Raw genomic sequence first — 14948 nt, 5'->3', positions numbered from 1 at the left:
CAAATAAATCATTTTACAGTTTGATAACAACTATTCCACTTCAGCTATCTCTAAAAGAAAGTGCTTTCTCCCATTAATAAAAGAACTGAAGAAGAAACAAACAAAAATTCATATTTTGTTTTCAGCTAGATTAAATTTTTTTTCTACCTGATGAAACTAAAATATCTGAAGACCTGAATGTACCTTTAAGAAACTTGAAAATTAACAACATTTTACAAGAAACAAAGGAAATGGATTGGAACAGTGCTTCCTTAAAGAGACAAGCACAAAGATCTGGATGGAAAACAAGTGAAAAAAAGAAGAAACTAAAGGACAAATAAATTAAACATTATATAGCTTCATTATGTAAAATTATTAAATTTGTTTCTCTTCCTTTATTGTCTACTTATTATGACTGATTTTGCCTCATCTGTCATCCAGCTGGGAGTGAAAGGAGACTCAGTTCCCTCTTTACTAAGGTAAACTCAATCAGTTAATTTCTATTCTCTTACTTTTGCTATAAAGCTAATTTTTAAAAAAAAAACTTTGTTTTCCTACCATGCTATATATTAACATATGTAAAATAGCTATACCAATAAGTTAGTTAAATGTAAAATATGGAGTACGGTTAATGCTATTTTTTTCTAGTAGCACTTCTTTAGCACTTTTTTAGTTACTAACTTGAATACAATCTGGGTCTCTTTTTGTTCTTTTTTAATACTATTAACATAAAATTATTAAACATATATAGAATAGGTTGTTACATATATTTCATAATGATTTTCTGGTAAATGATAAATTAAATTTTTTAAACTGCAGCTATCTTTGTGTGATCGGCTTTCCTATTATATGTCTTCTTGAAAAGATTTATCTTATTACTTTACATTTAGATATTGACACTGCCCTTTGTTGGGGTGTTTTTAAATTGACTGTGTGCCATCATGATTTATGTAACATCTATGTTGGGATGGAAGGATTTGCCTGAGTCTGTACATGTGCCTTGCTTTCCTTCATAGAGTGTGATAACCTTTGAGATTTTGAGATTTCTGCTTGGTGAGCTGTCTCATTCATGACATATTTGTGTAAATTTGTAGAGATGTTTCTTTCCCTCTTGTCTAATGTTTTGCTCTACCCTCCTGTTTGGTATCAGACTTGATTGTTTGTAGTGGATAAATGTTTTTGTGACTGCTGAGGTCTGGGTTGTGACTTGTTCTGGATCTTTGTTTTGGAGATGGAGAGGAAGGTGGGAGCACTTTTGTTGGGTCTGATTTGGTCTTGCTTGGGTCGTTTGATGAGTTACATGGTCTCTTGTTTTTGTCTCTGAGTTGCTAAATGAAATTGACAGCTGCTTGAAGGCTCATTCTTCATTTCTCCTTGATTTGAGTTTCCCTGCATGAAACAGCGGAAATGAATGTTAGCGATGTCATTATGTTTTGCTGTCAGTCAAACTCCTTGGGGCAGGCTTTTATTTCTGTGAATTTAAAGTGAAGTTAAAATTGTTTTAAAGTAATAACTAAGACAATGAGGCATACCTTTTCTTCACTTATTGATGTGCTAATTTGTCTAAAACAGCAACTATTTTTGTATAAATTACACTCTCACTTTTATCTTTTCTAGTTAGTATTTTATTGAGCTTACCTGCTATTATAGCACAGTAAGTTTTGAGTATACAACTGAATCTTTTGACCCTATAGTCACTGTTGCCTTCAAAAAAGTTAAACATATTTTCTCAATGTTTTATTTACATTTAAATCATACAACACTGAGATATTTAAGCATTTATAAGTATGCTGAAATAGATACTTTCTCTAGGTGAGATTCTATAAAGTGAATGCATACTTTACTTCTAAATGACCATTCTGTTTTGTTGTCTTTAGTTAAATATTAAAAATGTTTTTGAATCCATAGTTATCTATTAAATTTAATATAACTTATAGAGATTATCCAGTAGATTCCAAGCTACATAACTCTTTTGTTGAGTTAAAATAACTACATTTTAGCTGCATGTTTTGATGTATTAATAACTGTATTTCATTACAGTAGCTAAGGCTTTCTGTCATAGAAAACCCTTACAGGGTTTGTTCTTCCTATTTTCTCTCTTTTTTTCTTACATGGTAAATTTTTATAATCATTATGACATTATATCCCTTTATAATTAAAATTCTTTATTAGCTTTCAAAATTTTAACAATTAATATGGAGGGCCTTTTAATTACTATTTTGTTTATATTTTACTTCTGTAATAAAAAAAATATTACTACAAAAATAGCAGAGAGAATGTTGTTTTACTTTTTTTTTTTTTTTGATGGTTGGGAATGTTTGGATAGTTCTACTGTTCAAACAGGGAGTGTTAGACTTCATGTGGGATTTGAAGGGTTTTATAAATGTCTGTTTACAATCTATAGCAGTAATTTGTTACATGTGGGTATCTACTATTGTTTTTATTGCATTTATAATTAGCAGCCTATCTATTAATGAACATATTCTTTCACACAAGTTATTCCTGACTTGGAAAGTGATTCTAAGATATAACCATTATTTGGAATTCATGAGGGCTCATCATGTAGAACTATTTATTTATGTTTTTATTTATATATTTATTTATTTATTTATTTATTTGACATTTGTTAACTGGGTTGGTCCAACTGGCCAGAAGCCCATTTTTAGTGGAGACCCCAGGAGAAAAGCTCCAAGGTATATACAATACAAAAATTCACAATAAAATAGAATGCTAATATTCAAGTTATGCATAGTACTTTGAGTGGGAAATAGTACAACAAGCAATACACAAGAAAAACAACATGGATTAAACATAAAATACAGTTCACAAAAACAAAAATTACAGTTGAAAGAAAGTGGCATCTTATACTGTGCACTGTATGTATTTACAATACTGAGACAAGGAAAGTACAAGATAGAGGCAGAAGGAGTCTATGACCTCTGTGTGTTTCAGTAACAATAAAATGCAATACATAGATTAAAATATAAACATACAAAATCACATTGTTAATGAGTGGTATGGATAGTGTAGAATACCATCCACAGAATACAACATATGCAACAAAAATTGCACTGCAATAAATGCTGTGGATACTGAGAAAGTGGCATTACCATTAAAGTAAAGCTACCATATAATGGGAGATTGAAGGGATAGGTAGCTGTGAAGTTGTATACAGAAGAGAAGTAAGTTGAGAGGAGTGAGGTTAGAAAGGATGGGAAGGTTTAGGTAGCTAGGTAGGTTAACTACTACATTAAACATGTGTCTCACTTTGAATGCATTTCTCTAAACATTAGTGGTTTAAATAATTGTAGCAAGAGAGGAAATCTAAATAGATTTTTAAAACTTTTTAATTCCCAGATTATATTTTTACAACTGACTCATTTATTACAAACTGATATTGATAGACTTAACACTAAATTATATTCTGTATTATCTCGTTCTCACTATAATCAGAAAAAAGAGGGTTGGTTATTTTGTTGAGAAATGTTATACCTAAACCTAAGATAGTTCTTATAAGGATGATAAACATTTATTATCATCAGTAACATTGGAAATTAACATAAAACTTTATACCTTTGTTAATCTGTATTGGTTTCTTAGAATAGGAGTTAGAACCATTAAACTGCACCTTGACCAAACTGTTTATATCACAAGAGGTAGCACTGTAATAGCAGGAGACTTTAACTGTATTCTAAAATATGAGGATACTAACACTGCTAGAAAGAGAAGAATATTGGCACCTACTAAGGAATTAATAACATTTATAGATTTATTTCATGTCAAAGATATGCATGAATTTTCAGAACCAGATTCTGTTTTTTTCACTCATTATTCACATAGGCATGGAACTCAAGCCAGAACTGACTGAGTTTACATATCAAATGATCTAATAAATAGGTTGGATAAATTTAAGGTTATATCTTGTCCACTTTCACATCATAATGCTGTTACTTTTGACTTAATCCTAAAACATAATAACAGTATTCCATGTATACCGACCTATTTTATAAAGATTTTTTTCTTAAAGGAAATTCAAAACATTATTATTATTAATTATATAAAGGATATATCTGAGACATATCTATGGGGTGTTTTAAAAGTATATTTATATAGTAGAATTATATCCTGGTATACAATAAAAAGATAACAATGGGATAAAGAATTGATTGGCTTACAAGAAAAAATAGATAAATAAAAATTAGATAGTCGAAAAACAAACACAAATATGGTACAAGAAATAAACTAAATAGTAAATATTTATACATCCTAAATCACAAGACTATGATTAATTTGTAAAAGATTAAAAAAGTTAATTATTCAGTTAACCCCAAATATATGCACAAGTTAGCTATCAGAACAAAAATATTTAGCAAATCCAAACCACATTAAGTAAATATACTCCCCAAAAAAGAAAGAAAGTTACTAAATTAGAGGATATCTTGGAAGAATTAGAGATCATTCAATGGTAAAAATAGTAATAAAGCATTAATGGCCTCTCAAGAGAAAATTTTAAATTTTATAATAAACACGCCATGAAAAAATGAACAGAAGATCAAATGAAGCTCATCAACAGGCCTATCTCAGAGTCTGAATTAAAAACACAAATTAATAAATTAAAAATCAACAAGGCTCCGAGGAATGATGGCATTATTCATGAACTATATAAGCTATTGCCAAAAAAAGTTTTGTATATATTACTTAAAGTTTTTAAGTTAGTTAAGAATTTAGAAATTCTTCCTCCCTCCTGGAAATACACCCTTATTTCCCCAATTCTTAAATCAGATAAAGACCCTGTAAACTATTCTGCTTATAGACCAATTTCTGTATTAATCATAGAGTACAAATTGTTTAGGTCTATTCATGTCAACAGATTAAAACAATTTCTCACATTTCCAATTGACGACAATCAAACTGGCTTTATTTTAAACAGAAATTCTTATGACGATATCAAAAGCATTTTAACATTAATTGATTATGCAAATAGAACAAATAAGAACTTAATTATAGTAAGTTGAGATAGAAATAGTGCCTTTAACTCAGCCAATTGGAATTATCTCTCTCTGATTTTAGAACTAAGTAACTTTTCAAATGATTTTATACAACTTATCACTCTTCTCTATGTTAATCAGGGGCATCTCGTGCTATTGGGCTGCAGGACTGCAGCCCCCCAGCTGTAAACAAAGAAGAAAAGAAAAGAAGAAAAGAAAGTGCTATATGGTGGTGAGTAGAGAACAGGCTTGAATCCTGTACCTTGGGGCCAGGTGACAAGAGCCTGAATTCCCTACCCACCACCATTTGTAAAAAAATTGCAGATTTTTCCCTCATACTTGTTCTGTTCTGTTCCTCATAAAATATGTGGTTTCTGTAGTTGTGTGTCCTTACAAAGTCAGTAGTGTATTGGTGCAGTGGTAACATTGTTGCCTGACAGCTACAAGTTCTTTGGTTTGATTCTTGGTTGGGGCGCCTTCTCTGTGGAGTCTGCATGTCCTACATGGGTTTCCTCTGGGTGCACAAAGACATGTGTCTGGAGTGTTTCTCCCTGTGCTTCTGTTGAAAATTGGCTTTTGTTCCAAGTCAGATTTTCCTGGTTAACAAATGTTAAATAAAAATGACAAGCATTTGATTTCAGACTTCATATTCTTCAGAAAGTACATGGTAACACAAAAGCTTTTATTCTAGCAATTTTCTAAGTTTATAAGATGGATATTTGAAATTTGTCCCTATTTTTGAGACTGTATTTCCCCATTATTGGCTTCGTCCAGGTTTTTTGTGCTAAGGTTGAGAGCTATGGTAAGAACTGAATTCACTGAATATGTTTGGGGGCTGTATTCCCCCATTACTGGCTTTGTCCAGGTGTTTTTTGCTAAGAGGTTGAGAGCTATGGTGAGAACTGAATTCACTGAATATGTTTGGGGGCTGTATTCCCCTATTATTGGCTTTGTTCAGGTATTAAGTTGACAGGTATGGTGAGAATTGAATTCAGTGAATGGTAGCCATTTAAGTATCAGTTTTTCTTTCTTTCACAAAACAGCTGGTTTGGCATAGTGGTATATTCCTCTGGTGGTTTTGCACAGGGTTCTGGGCTCAAGACTTGGCAGTAAAATGTATGGTAATAACACAGCATTTTATTCTAGCAACTTTCCAACACTATACAAGCATTCTCCCCCCCCCCCCCGCCCAATAAATTTTGGCTTTTTCCAGATTTCTTGTGCTGCAAACTTCAGAGATACAGCTGAGTGAGTAGATTTTACAAGGAGCTGAGAGCTGCAGAGGAGCAAACATTTAGTGCTGCTTATGGGGAGTCTGCTTGCATTGTTAATAGCACAACAGGTAGTGTACTTGCTTTTGATGCAGAAGGCTGTGGGTTCTACACCCACAGTAAATAGATGCATTGCTGATACTGTACTATGTTACAAAGGGGGTGGATGCTGCACTCCTTTTTGGCAAATATACCTAGCAATTATGAACCTGTTATCAGTTTGCCATCTATTCCCTATTGCAATATTACTAGCTTATCATTTTTTACTGTAAGATAGGCAATTTATTCCTCAAGTGCAACAGGCACTTTATTTGTAGATGAAACAATGAAATATAAAGTTGTTTGCTAGCAGCAACTTCTTCATTTATTACAGATCTCTTTAATGTGGAATTATTTAGATGACTTTTACTTCTTCAGAGATTGTGCATATTTACTTATACTGGTGGACTATAGAAGTTTGAGTAGACTTTTATGATGGAAATGTTCTGAATTGGTTATTTTTGTCATTATTGGTGCATGCATTTTGTTTCATTATTTACTGGAAAAATGTTCAAAACAATAAATTTAAAATGCCCTCTAAAACTGTACTGTATTGTACAAGGAATATAATTTAATACAATCTGGAAGGTGTATGAAAGAACATGTGTATGTTTCATGTGCAAGGGGCCTGTGATTTAAAAACAGCATAAACTCAAAGTTAATCTTTATCTGCCACTGGCAAAATGTATTTTCTTTGACTGTGGGTTTCAATGCTGTTTCAATGAATGTGAGTTTCAAGGGCAGAGAAGTTTTAATGCTAAGTATGTTTTCATTGTGAGACTGCACTGCTTTGTTTGGCAGATATCTATTAGTGTTTGCACTGCAAAAGGCAAAATAAAACTTTCAAATGAAGTCCAAATCATCGCAGAAGTAAAGCAGTATGCACATTAGTGTTTATGGTAAATGGGGTGAAATAGCCAAGTAATGGTTCATTGGAATGGCTGCAGGGGGGAGGCTCTATTCGACCATGATTTTGTAAGGGGGGAAGGGTGGCAAACTCAAAGACAGCCCCGGCTGAACTATACTGCTCAAGTGTCCAGATTATTGCAGAATGAATAGATTTTTGCTTCTTATATTTTGGTTTGTTCCTCATAAAATTTGTGGTTTTCTGGCAAATCATTTAGGAATTAAGTCACTAAATAATGACAGACACTGAGTTTCAGACTTCATAGCCTTCAGAAAAATGCATGCTAAAGCAAGACATGTTATTCTATCAACTGTCTCAGTTTATACAAGAGCAATTTTTAGTAATGTTTATATGTTCCCCCAATATATTGGCCTTGTCCAGATTTCCTTCATTAACAGGTTGAGAGGTTCGTGCAAATAAATTTATAGAATTAGGCATATCCAAACCTTTCAACTGTCCCCGATTTTGGCTCAAAATGTTGCTCTTCCCCTAATAATCCCTCTGCAAAATGGCAATTTTGAAAGAAAACATGGAGGCTTTACAATTAATAAATAACTGTAATAATCAGAGTTATATATTACTTTTATTTCAGAAATGCATGTAGATTCTTTTATTTTGTCAGCTGCTCAAGTTAACAGTACTAATATTAAAAAAGTGTCCCTTCTTTGACAGGTTCTCAGCTGTATTGTGTGGCTATTTTATATTTTTGTATCACATTTTTGGTCCGTTTTTCATAAAATTGTGTTTTTTTTGTGAATTAGTGACAAATCATTAAAGACTGAAGTTAGAAAATAATAACAGACATTTCGGTTTCAGATTTCATACCCTTCAGAAAATTCATACTAATGCAATACCTACTATAGACCTACTATTCTATTATCTTTCTAAGTTTATAAGAACAATATTTAAAAATTGTCTTTATTTTTGGGCCTTTGTCCCACTTCTTTGTATGGCTTTGTCCAGATTTCTTGCTCTGAGGTTGAGAGGTATGACAAATGTGTCAGGGCCATCACAGTCAGCCAGAGACATTTCAAATTGTGACATACTTGTTGCACCCCACTCCCCCATGTAGTGACTCTGGATGTGTCCAAGCAAGGCTAGGAGCAGTTATGCAGTGTAAATGTGCAGAATATCCCCCCATCCAAGGTAGACACAAGTACTACAGTGGCTTTTCATCTGTCCTTGATTTTGCAGAATGTTCTGGTTTCTGTCATATTTTTATACAGTTGATTTATGCTTATTATTATTCAGAAAGTGTCTGTTGCTCTGTGTTTAAGTAGCAATGCTTTAATGACAATCAGGAAAGCTTGTCTGAGATTGTAAGATGCAAGTATTTATTATTATTTATTTTACATTTGTTAATTGATAGCCCAACTGGAGACAAGTCCATTTTCAGTGGAGGCCCGGGGAGAAAAGCTCCACACTGAAAATAATTGACACTTAAGTATATAATTACATAGAAAACAACACATTTAAGAAATCACTAACAATTTATAGTCAAGGTTCCATGTAATTGAAGCAAACATTGTGGGTTTATGGTAGTCATATAGAGATAACATTATACATGTTAGAAGTGTGTAAGAGAGAAAGACGTGTGTCAAGTTTGAATGTAAGAATCCTAGTTAAGATAAAAGGTGGTTAGCTAAGAAGGAAAGTTTTAGTGAATATAATATAGAGGGGGAGAAGAGTGTAGGCTCAGAATGGGTAGGAAACAAGTTATATTCCTGATAATAGGATTTTAAGGTTTGTAGAGAAGTGTATGTTGTTTGGGATGGGTAAGGTTATTAATGGGTATTTCACCTCTGTGAGCTAAGTTTATCTTATGTTTGTCATAAAAAAATATATGTATATACTTTTTGTTTTTGGTTAGTCTAGGTGGAGACATGGACATAACTATGCATTTTCTTATCTATCTGTTATTGTTCGGTTAGTCTGGGTTAAGATATGGACATAGCCAATCACTGTTTAGATAGATATTTAGGGATTTTTTAAATTGGGGCATGGAGGATATTATTGTTAGTTCTGCAGGAAGTAGGTTCCATTTTTTTCCAGCAGAGTTGGAGAATAAAGATTCACCAGCTGAGTTGTTGGCTTTGGTTGTTTGTATTAGCATTTTGTTAGATGAGCAGAGGGATGCTAGGTTGGTGTAGGGGGTAATAATATTAGACAAAATGGGAGTACTGGTAGGTAGATAGAGGGTTTTATGTATAACTATGAGTTGGTTATAATGGAGCTGATTGGGTAGTTCTAGCCAGCCTAGTTTGTGAAGATTTTGACAGTGGTGGGTTCTATAGGCTGACCCTGTGGCAAATCTAGCTATATTGTTATAGGAGGTATTGATTTTGTTAAGGTTTGATTTACTTAGATTTGTAAGGGTAGGTGAGGTGTAGAGAAGGGTTAACAGTGAATGTGTCCGGGCTATGGCAGTTCTGGCAGATGGGGTTAAGAAGTGTTTAATCCTATACAAGGAGCCTATTTTTTTGTTAACTATTTTTATGGTTTTGTCTATATGGGCATCATACTTCAGATTATTATCAATGATAACTCCAAGTAGTATAGTATAAGGTTCAGGGGAGATTATGGTGCCATTCTTAGATGAAATTGTAATTTTTGGTAATGTTAAATTACGGGTAGGGGAGAAAAGAAGAGGTTTGGTTTTGTTTGGGTTAGCAGGAGGCGAAGATTATTCAGCCAGTTTTCTATTTTATTGAAGGTGATTTGGGATAGGAATTGTAGTTCAGTGAGAGTGGAGGCAGAGCAGATAAGTGTGGAGTCATCTGCATACTGTATACAAGTTGTATCTGGGATAACATTGGGTAGGTCGTTTATGAAAATAGTGAAAAGGAGGGGACCCATTATGGAGCCTTGGGGTACTCCCAGGTTGACAGGTAGAAGGGGGGATAAATTATCTTTCCATATAGCAGCTTGTTGTCTACCATGAAGGTAAGAGTGGAACCAGTTGATTACTGGGTTGTCTAAGGAAAGTGATTTTATAGAGTCTAGGAGTAGGTGGTGATTTACCATGTTGAATGCTTTTGAAAGATCAAGAAAGAGGGCAGAAGAGAGCTTATTTTGATTACGGTTGTGATTTACTGTGTGAGAAAAGGGGAGAAGGGCAGTAGTTGTACTATGTGCAGGTCTAAATCCATGCTGGGTTGGTGCTAGTAGAGTATTTTGAGTAAGGTGTGTTAGAATTTGCTTGTGTATGCATTTTTCCATTATTTTGGCTAAGGGAGGTCGTATGGCTATAGGTCTATAGTTAGAGAGTTCTGTGGTGATTCCCCCTTTATGAAGAGGAATAATGTGTGAGATTTTCCAGATGGAGGGGATGTGGGATTCTTGTATAGTACGGTTGATAAGGATGGAGATAGGGTATGCTATTTCATTGGCGGACTTTTGCAGAAACTCTGCAGGAAGTAGGTCTACTGCCAGAGTGGTGGGTTTTAGTTTTTTAAGTAAGGATTTAATATAGTCTGTGGGTATAGGATCAAATTTAAAGGGTGGGATATCTGCCTGAGTGGGTGTGGTAGTAGTAGAGGAGATGGGAGTTAGGTTGTTAGCAAGCGACTGGACTGTTTCTGTGAAGAAAGTATTAAAGGTCATTGCAACACTCTTTGGAGGTAGTTGTAGGGTAGTTGAGGGGGTGGGGGTTGCTGATTTGCCTGGGTGGAGCAGTTTATTCAGACATGACCAGAATATTTGGGATTGATTTTGGTGTTTTTGCTGTAAATTTAAATAGTAGTTTTGTTTGTCTGACACAATAGACTTCTTTGTTTAATTTCTCATTTGTTTGTATCTAATGTGGGCTTGTGGGCATTTGGTGGCTCTCCAGGAGGTCCATGCTTTGTTTCTAGCAATAATTTTGTGTCTAGTACTATTGGTTAGCCATGGTGCAGTTTTGTTTTTGGTTTTGATTGTTCTTGTGGGAGCATGTCTGTCTAAGATGGCAGGGAATCTAGCATTAAATTCTGAGACAGCTTTGTCAAGGGGGAGTACTTTAAGATTGTCCCATTTGCATGAGTTAAGTTCGGTTTGGAAACAAGTTAGGTTAAAGTTTTTTGTATACCTAAGTGTTTTAAAGGTAGTTTTATGAGATATGTCATCCTTTTTCCTGATTATATAGGTTAAGAGGTGGTCACTCATGTCCTCAGGTATGGTACCTGATTTGTAAAACTGAGGGTTGTTATTTATTAAGATCCAGTCTAGGATACTTTCCTTATTGTTGGGTTTATTGATTCTAGTGGGGGAAGTAATTATCTGGGAGAAACCATGTAAGTTGATATGGGTGGTGTGGAAGTTTGATGAACATGTTAGCCAGTCAATATTGAAGTCCCCAAGAATGATTGTTTCTTGGGGGTGGTTAGTGGATAACCATTGGAGGGTGCTTTCTAAGGTGTCTATGTTGTTGTCTGGGGGAATATAGGTACATAATATGATTATAGATTTGTGTTTGTTAAGTTGGACTTTTGAGATGATTGTTTCTGAGTTGGTAGTTGTTAGTTCTTGTTCATAGGTTCATAGGTTCATAGGTTCATACTAGGCTATCTGCCCTGGGGCAATTATAAGCCTAGCCCGATTCTGTATGGCTTACGCCACCCCTTGATTTGAGTATACTGAGCCCTTTTTAAGGTTTAGTTTACTGTGCCTCTGTCTAATAGTGACATGGGAGTAATCCCTGGGACAAACCTATGATCCCCCATCCACCTATCGAGATTCTTCTTGAAGAGATTCAGTGAGGTGCTCTGCCTCACATGAACTGGAATTCTATTCCAGAGTGAAGGAAGCCTCTGGGTTATGAACCTGTCCCTCCAGCAAGTTCTATTTATTTCTGTGCTGAGGTTCAAGTCCCTCGAGCGTGTGGCTCTAAGGGATTTAGATTTACTGAGGTGGAGCATGTCCATTAATTCTGGATTTGACATAGCTTTGTATGTCAGGCATAGATCGCCTTCAAGTAGGCGGTATGCAACTGAGTAGAGCTGGAGTTTTTTTAACCGAGCAGCATATGGCATCTGTTTGAGACCCTTGATCCTCTTGGTGAGATACTTTTGGGGTCTTTCTAATTGCTGCAGGTGTCAGGTAAGGTACATCCCAAAAGGGGCATTGTATTCTATGATGGGCCTGATGAGGGATGAATAAAGGGGCACGATTACCTCTCTTGATCTAGATGTGAAACCCTTCATGATGAGGTGGGCTATGTAGAAGGTCTTTCTAATAACTTTGGCAATGTGGTTTTCAAAGGAGAGATTGCTATCAACTTGGGTCCCCAGGTCCCTAATAACTTTCTCTGTACTTAATGGGTTTCCGCCTATGTGGTAATTTGTGGGCAGATTGTTTTGCTAAAGGGTATGACTATACATTTTTTGGCATTTAGCTTTAAACCATGGCGCTGGCACCAGTTATCTGTCTCTGTGAGACCTTTTTGAAGGATGTTTGTGTCAGCTGGAGAGTTGATTATGATGCTCAGTTTGCAGTCGTCTGCGAACTTGGTGAGCCATAGTCCTCCCACATTTGCCTGTACCTCGGAAAAGTATATACTGAACAAGAGTGGTCCCAGGACAGAACCCTGTGGGATGCCACTTGTGACCGGTTTCGAGTCTGACATGGCTCCAGCAACTCTCACTCTGTGGGTTCTGTCTTTGAGCCAGTTTGCGACCCATCTTGTGACATAGGGGTTTATATTTAAGCTGGATAGCTTATCTATGATGCCCGAGTGGGGTATTGTGTCAAATGCCTTTGCAACATCCAGATAGGCTGTGTGGACTACCTTTCCTTCATCTATGGCTTTGGTGACTGTTTCGGAGGTAATTGTGGCTACCTCAACAGTGGATTTATAAAGGATGGCTACTCCGCCTCCTTTTCTACCTTTCCGGTCCAGTCTTGTTATATTGTAGTTAGGGGTATAATTTCATTATCAGGGATAGCAGGCTTGAGCCAGGTTTCTGTAAGACAGAGAAGATCAGGGGAGTGAATGTCCAGGAGGGAATGCAGGTAGTGGATTTTCTTATTTATACTTCTAATATTTAGGTGACAGACTAGAAATGAGTTAGGGGCATGATATAAACTTATTAGGTTAGAAGGAGTATTATTTGTGGGATTGGTAGCAGCCTGTGTATTTGGGCCTGGGTTAGGATGGATATCGCCGTCAGCTATTAGGGTAGGTAATATACTTCTTATGAGTTTGGTGATCTTTAGTAGGAGTTGGTGATAGTTTTTAGTTCTAGAGTTTAAATATGTAGGTCGTATGGGGTGGAGAGCTTTTAGAGTAGTGGAATTGGAGATGGGGTGGGGTAGTATTTGTATGGGGGGGTGTGGTTGGATACTGGTGGCGGTAGCTGAGTTAGGGTGTTGAGTGTTAGGTAGATGGTAGAATTCATAGGCAGTGAGAAGATAAAGTGTGAGCAGTGGTGGGATGAGGTAGTGATGTGGTCTAGGTTGTGGAGATACAGTGGGAGTTAGTGGAGACATCATGGGGTAAGGTAGTAATTGGGATAGAGGGTATGTATGAGTTAATAGAAGAGAGTGAGTTTTGATGGGTTGGGAGTGGGAGTTGGGTGCATGTGAAGGAAGAATTGTAGTTGGAGGAATGTGATGTGTGGGAGTGGTTGAGTAATTAGGGGGTGTGGTTAGGCTAGTATAAAGGTAGGAACACTGGGGGCGGGTGGAATTTGGGGGCAGGGTAGGGGAGCGTAGTGAGCCTGCAGGGCGAACGGAGCAGGAAGAGCCAGTGAAGGACTAAATTTTGAGAAAATCAATCAGTGGAGTGCTGACTGTTAAGGTACGTTTTAAAGGGAGATGGTGGGTTGTGCAGTAGAGAAATGTTTAGTAAAAAAAGGGGGTATAGTGGGTCTGCCAGATAGATAGATATATTAGGGAATGAATGTCTGAGTTCTATAATTTAGGATTGGAAGATAGTTGTTCAAGGAGATTAGGCCTGGGAGGAGAGTGCCACCTAGTGGACAAAGGCTATCCTGCAGCCAAGGCTAATCGCAGGGATAGCAGATCTAGTGGGAGAGGGAGGCTAACTCAGGAGTTGTATGAAGAGGCTATAAGAGGGGAAGATATGGAAGTTGGGAGGGGAGAAGGTTTAGGCTGCTGGCTGTTCTGGCTAGGGGGGGGTACAATAGACACCTGGGGTTATATAAGAAGAGTCATTTTTACAAACATTGTTTTTAAAACATACTTTCTTGAATCCTGGAGGGAATGATGCCCAGAGAAAGGTTTGGATATTTCCCTTAGCTTGGGGAAGATGCAGCAGTGTTATACAGGGCAATAAGTCAAAACCTAGTGCAGGTCAAGCAGGTTGGATAGCTGGATACATAGAGAGAGAGAGAAAAATAATGGTAAGATAAGCAGTAAGTCAGACACACTTATTAAGTAATTCAACTACTAAAGAGAGTGCATATGTAACCACTTAACCAGGTATACACTAGTTAGTAATTTCAAAATGTTCAATGAGGTTAACACATTAAGGTAAATGCAATTTTTAAGTGATATGCACACAGTAGGAATCAAAGTAACAGTGTTACAGCAACTATACTGTACCTAGGAAAAGCCGTACAAGGAATACACTATACATCAATACTTCATGGTGGAGAACACAGTTGCCCAACATGGGGAAAGAGATTCATGTGTACCTGAAGTACTACTTGTCTTCTTGTTAAGAAGAACAGAAACTTACCTAAATTAATCATGTATGCAGCCACCCTACCATAAACACTAACATAATTCCAAATTTTAGTGCTAAAGAGCGCTAATACAGCTTCG

This window comes from Protopterus annectens, chromosome 11.part0, assembly GCF_019279795.1.
Source record: "Protopterus annectens isolate FY-2018-M chromosome 11.part0, PAN1.0, whole genome shotgun sequence".
Lineage (NCBI taxonomy): Eukaryota > Metazoa > Chordata > Ceratodontiformes > Protopteridae > Protopterus > Protopterus annectens.
This window is presented reverse-complemented; position numbering follows the sequence as displayed.